The 5,781-nt window shown below is 54.8% G+C and overlaps 1 long non-coding RNA gene across 1 annotated transcript; it reads right to left on the bottom strand.

The window, feature by feature from the left end:
• Positions 1-345: 345 nt before the first annotated feature.
• LOC103888367 lies at positions 346-5,124 on the bottom strand. Its single transcript, XR_652857.2, has 2 exons — positions 4,802-5,124; positions 346-576 (listed from the first exon to the last, which is right to left on the bottom strand). It is a non-coding gene; the product is annotated as an uncharacterized LOC103888367 (long non-coding RNA).
• Positions 5,125-5,781: the final 657 nt, after the last annotated feature.

Below are 5,781 nucleotides of genomic sequence, written 5' to 3'. Positions count from 1 at the left end.
AAAAATACAAAGATTAGCCTCTAGTCCCAGCTACTTGGGAGACTGAGGCAGGAGGATTGCTTGAACCCAGGAGGCAGAGGTTGCAGTGAGCCGAGGTCGCGCTGCTGCACTACAGCCTGGGTGACAGAGTGAGACTCTGTCTCAAAAAAAAAATTGAAATGTGGAAATGTGGCTAAGAGTCTCTTCTGTTGAGGCAGGGTCTCCCTCTGTCACCCCGGCTAGAGTGCAGTGGCCTAATTACAGTTCACTGCAACCTTGAACTCCTAAGCTCAGGCCTTCCCCGGCCTCAGCTTCCTAGCAGTCTTTGCTCTAGGCAGCTTGAAGGATTCTCATTGGCACAGAAGATTAAACAGTGCCTTTCCATTTTAATAAATATCTGCAACCAAAATAAACAATGTCCAGCCAGAATCACCCTCTTCTTCCCCTCCCTTCAACCTCCACTCCATGAAAGCTACAGAGGATGCCCAGCTTCCACGGACCGAGTTGCTGCCGAGAGGATCCGGACACAGCCAGCGAGCCAGGAACCATTGCCATCATCTTGGAGGAAACTCAGGGAACGGGAACTGGAGCCAGACACTAAAGGCAGTCAAATGTTTGAAATGTTGAAAAGGAGCCGGGCGCAGTGGCTCACACCTAGTAATCCTAATACTTTGGGAGGCTGAGGCGGGCAGTTCACCTGTCGTCAGGAGTTCAAGACTAGCCTGGCCAATGTGGTGAAACCCCATCTGTACTAAAAATACAAAAATTAGCCGGGCATGGTAGCGGGCACCTGTAATCCCAGCTATCAGGAAGGCTGAGGCAGGAGAATCGCTTGAACCTGGGAGGCAGAGGGTGCAGTGAACCGAGATTGCGCCACTGCACTCCTGGGTGACAGAATGAGACTCCATCTCAAAAAAAAAAAAAAGAAAGAAAGAAATGTTGAAAAGGAGGAACTGTTGAAAACAGAAAATATAAACTGGTGAGCCTGACATCAAGCCCTGGCTGACTTCCAGGGTGGAGGAGGACACAGATGGTCTGAGAGGACCAGGGTGGATACTTAAGTCACCAGGAGCCCACATGGGTTCTCTAAGCAGCAGTTGTTGTGGCTGAACGTTTGGGTCTGTACAGGGCCACGTGGCTTGGAAATACAGGGAAAAGCCAGGAACCTTGGATGTAAATGTTGCTACAGCATTTGAACAACACTCTCGGACATTCTTGTGCTCAGATAAAAAATCAGGGCTGACCAGCAGCCTAGCCTGGTGGAGGGGAGGTATAACTGATTGAATGCATGAGAAAAAATTGTGGGGTTGACTTGAAAACTGTCAGAACGGGTCACATGTGTTGATCCACGTGGGACTGCACAGATGCTCCCCGTGGGTTCTTACTGTAAAACCCCTGCATCTGGGAAATGCTTCGTCTTCGTGGCACAAACTGTTCCTCTGTTCCTTTTGTCTCCAAGTCCTCTGTTACTTCCACAAGTCCCTTCTCCCAAGCCTTTTCTTTTCTTTTCTTTGTTTCTTTCTTTTTTTTTTTTTTTTTTTTTGAGAGCCTCACTCTGTCCGCCAGGCTGCAGGCTGGAGTGCAACAGCACAATCTCAACTCACTGCAACCTCTGCCTCCCGGGTTCAAGCAATTCTCCTGCCTCAGCCTCCTGAGTAGCTGGGATTACAGGCAACTGCCACCACGCCCAGCTAATTTTTGTATTTTTGGTAGAGGCAGGGTTTCACCATGCTGCTCAGGCTGGTCTCGAACTCCTGACCTCAAGTGATCCACCCACCTCGGCCTCCGAAAGTGCTGGGATTACAGGCATGAGCCACCGCACCCAGCCCTCCCAAGCCTTTTCTCTGGATCCTGGAGCTAGAGAAGACCTCAAAGAATGGTCTGATGCTGCCTCAGCCTCCCGAGTAGCTGGGATTACAGGCACCCAGCTATTTTTTTTCTATTTTTAGTAGAGACGGGATTTCACCATTTTGGCCAGGCTGATCTGGAACTCCTGACGTCAGGTCATCCGCCCACCTTGGCCTCTGAAAGCGCTGGGATTACAGGTGTGAGCCACCACGCCGGGCCGGAGCTCATGCATTTTAAAGGTAAGAAAGCCAAGGCATGTCTTCTCCCCTCCCCCAGCTCAGCCCCCCCACAACATGCACAGATGCACACAAGCATACATGCATGAACACTCGCCTATGCACACGTGCCGAGCGTGCACACACACATGCACATGCACACTGGCCAAGCGCACACACACCCCCACCCAGATCCTGGCTATGCCCTCCAGGGAGTCAGAGGGTGACTCACAGACACATCCCTCCTCTCTGATCTTCAGGGTGGGGGAGAGACAGTGAAAGGGAGAGGGAGAAGAGATGTCTCAAAGCGAAACCTAAGAAAATGACTTTGGGTCCAGCTGGGGCCTGAGGGACAACCAGGGACAGGGTTGGGGACCCAGGGTGTCCGCCTGTGCCTGCCTGGAAAGCAAGGCATGTCAGCACCAAGTCACCAAGGCCGTGGGCTCTTCCCCTCCCTGCTGGACCCAGGTTCCAGCAGGGAGGGGAGGAAGCCACTAAGACGCAGTGGGGGAAAGTGACGCCCTCACAAACGATACCAGAACACTACACTCTTGGGACACCCCCCACTCACTACCCACAGCCTCCCAGTGGCTTTGTGGGGGATGTGGGTTGTTTAGACTGCAGCCAACAGTCACCAATAACCACCTGGCCCCAACACCTCCCTGGCCTAGATACAAAGTCTTCAAATACCCGGGCCTCACTTTTTTTTTTTTTTTTTTTTGAGACAGAGCTTCGCTCTTGTTGCCCAGGCTGGAGTACAATGGCATAATCTTGGCTCACCACAACCTCCACCCCTCGAATTCAAGTGATTCTCCTGCCTCAGCCTCCCGAATAGCTGGGATTACAGGCATGAGCCACCACACCCAGTTAATATTGTATTTTTAGGAGAGACAGGGTTTCTCCATGTTGATCAGGCCAACTCAACCCCAGTCCCAAAGCCGGGATCACAGCCAGCCAACCTCAACCCCAACCTATACTTCTTTTTGAGACAAGGCCCCACTCTGCCACCCAGGCTGAAGTGCAGTGGCACAATCAGAGCTCACCTGGAGCCTCAATCACCTGGGCTCAAATGCCCGATCTCTTCCTGTTTCTGCTCTGGTGAAGTAATTATAGGAATACCACTAATGCCTTTCTTTTTTTTTTTGTTTCTTTTTTGTTTTTGTAGAGATACTTCTCCCATGTTGCCCAGGCTTTGTTCCTAGATTCCTGGCCTCAAGCGATCCACCAGCCTTGGCCTCCCAAAGTGGGACTGAAGGCGTGAGCCATTACGCCTGACCTTTGCTTGATTCTTTACATGCAACCCCTGGGAAGGCTATGTAGACAGAGTGGGAAGAGCCACCAGCCTCACAGACAGCCTCGAAGGGCAAGGCAGGACGGAAACCCAGGAGGGCCGGGGGAGCCCTGGAGAGCTGGCTCCAGGAGGTGAGGCCAGGTCACCGCTGATTTTTGTGGTCGTGTTACCTGTACCCTACCCAGGCCGTAATCTCCATGGAGTGAGCGGCAGGTGCGCTGGGAGAGGTCAGGGCCTGGGGTCAGGACCTCTGGGGGTGGGGCGACCTGGGCAAGTCGGCACCCCACTCCTGCCTCAGTTTCCCCATTTAGGGAATTTGCCATTGCTGACTCCTCTGAAGCTCTGTTATACCAGGACTCAGAAAAGAAAATGGGAGTCCCCCCTCGCTCATATGTAGTTCCGCCTCCTCATGGGAGTCCCCCTCCTCATGTGTGTTCCCCTCCTCATGGAAGTCCCCCCTCAGCTGCCATGTGTGACATCCACTCCTCCTCATGGAGTCCAAGCCCCTCCTCATGTGAGTTCCCCCTCCTCATGTGAGTCCCCCTCCTCATGTGAGTTCCCCCTCCTCATGGGAGTCCCCTCTCCTCATGGGAGTTCCTCTCCTCATGGGAGTTCCCCCACCTCATGGGAGTCCCCCCTCCTCATGGGAGTCCCCCTCCTCATGAGTTCCCCCGCCTCATGAGTTCCCCCTCCTCATGGGAGTTCCCCCTCCTCATGGGAGTCCCCCCTCCTCATGGGAGTCCTCCTCTGGGCCGAACCCTGGACTCCATTCTCCTCTCCTGTCCGGGGAGGCTGGGATGGAAGCGAATTGGGCCTGACCTTAGATCCCTGGGGAGATGGGGCTTGGAGAGTAGGGTCAGCCCTGGGTCTGGAAGCTTCTCCCTAGCAGTGCCCAGCTGCTTCCCAGGCCATGGACAGGTGGCCTAGAGCAGAGCTGGGGCAGGCCTCTGACGGCCCCCACACCCCTGCTTCCGCCTGGAATAGCAGAAACATTCCTACATCTGTCACGGGAAGACGGCCAGCTCCGCCTTCACCCAGGAAACCAAACATTCCCCCTGCGCCCAGCCTTCTTCCCACAAAGCATCAGGGCGTTCAGGACACCCCACCCCACCCCATGGCCAAGGGGCAGGTGTGTGGGAGAAGCCCCCCAGGACCTCAGACCTCAGCTTCTGCTGCAGCTGCCTGTTCCCTTCATACATACACACACACACACACACACACACACACACAAAATACTGCCAGCAAAACACAGACATACTCACAGGTGCAAAAGCTCCCAGCCACGCCCACAGACAGCTGTGCACACACAGACACACACACCGGCCACTTGCCACAGACCCACAGAGAAGGGGGTGCAAATGTGCACACACAGTGTTGTTCCCTGCAGCTGAGCTCCCAGGGAACAGAGATCTTGGCTCACTAGCGCTGACGCACAGTAGGTCTGCAGTGAGTGTCCTTCGGCACCCACCGCTTTTGAACCTCCGTGTGAGGGGTGCAGTTCTCTATCCACTCCGTTGTCCTCTTCCGTCTCTAGGCTGTGAGTTTCCACGGACAGGATCGTTGTCCAGGGCACAGCCGCATCCCCAGCATGAACACGGGACTTGGTACCTAGCAGGTACCATCCCACAGGCTCATGGTCCCGCTGTCAGTACTCCAATCGCCCGAATCGGCTCCCAATTCACTGCCTGATTCTTCAGGAGACGAGAGGTGGTGTTGCCATCCTGCCAGAACCCGGAGCACCCAGCCCTTCCTCTCTCACGCACTCAAAGGTGCCACCATCTGACCCCTCATCCCTTCACCCTCGTCTCCCCAGCCCGCCCACCCTTCTCCCAGGACATGGTCCTGCCTGTCCTGCCTCCTGCCCTGGCCATACTCACTTCCCTGCCGCAGTCTAGCCAGCCTCAAGGTCAAGTTCACCGTGCCAGGTGTGAGGGTGAAGAGGACACCCTCGGTCCCTGTCTCAGGGAGCACAAGGCAGACAGGCAATGGCAACCTAGGGTGGGGATGCGTGCTCTGATGAGGGGATGAGGGCACGTGGGCAGCTGTGGGGGTCCGAGGAGGGGATACACGGTCTGCGGCCTTGCTTAAGAAGCGGAGACAGCTGGGCTCCAGAGTTGGAGCACTTAACCAACCATCATGCTGCCCTCAAACCACGTCCCCTGCCCCAGAAACAGGGTGAGGGAGCAGTGAGGCCTGCCCAGCAGCTGGGCCCGAGACTCTGCTCCGGGGCATGGCTCTTGCCTTCTTCTCCCTCGCTACAGTTTATTTCTTCCTCACTCAAGGGAGCCCTGGTCTCCGGGAGAGAGGCCACACTAGTCGTCCTCAGCCGAAGCCTTCACAGCCCACAGAGTAATTTCACAGTCCATGCTTCCTTGGTTCCTTTGATCCTCACAACAGTCTATGGGGACAGGTGTCTCTGCTTTTTTTTTTTTTTTTTTTTTTTTGAGG

Source organism: Papio anubis, chromosome 16, assembly GCF_008728515.1.
Source record: "Papio anubis isolate 15944 chromosome 16, Panubis1.0, whole genome shotgun sequence".
NCBI classification, from domain to species: Eukaryota; Metazoa; Chordata; class Mammalia; order Primates; family Cercopithecidae; genus Papio; species Papio anubis.
This window is presented reverse-complemented; position numbering and strand designations above follow the sequence as displayed.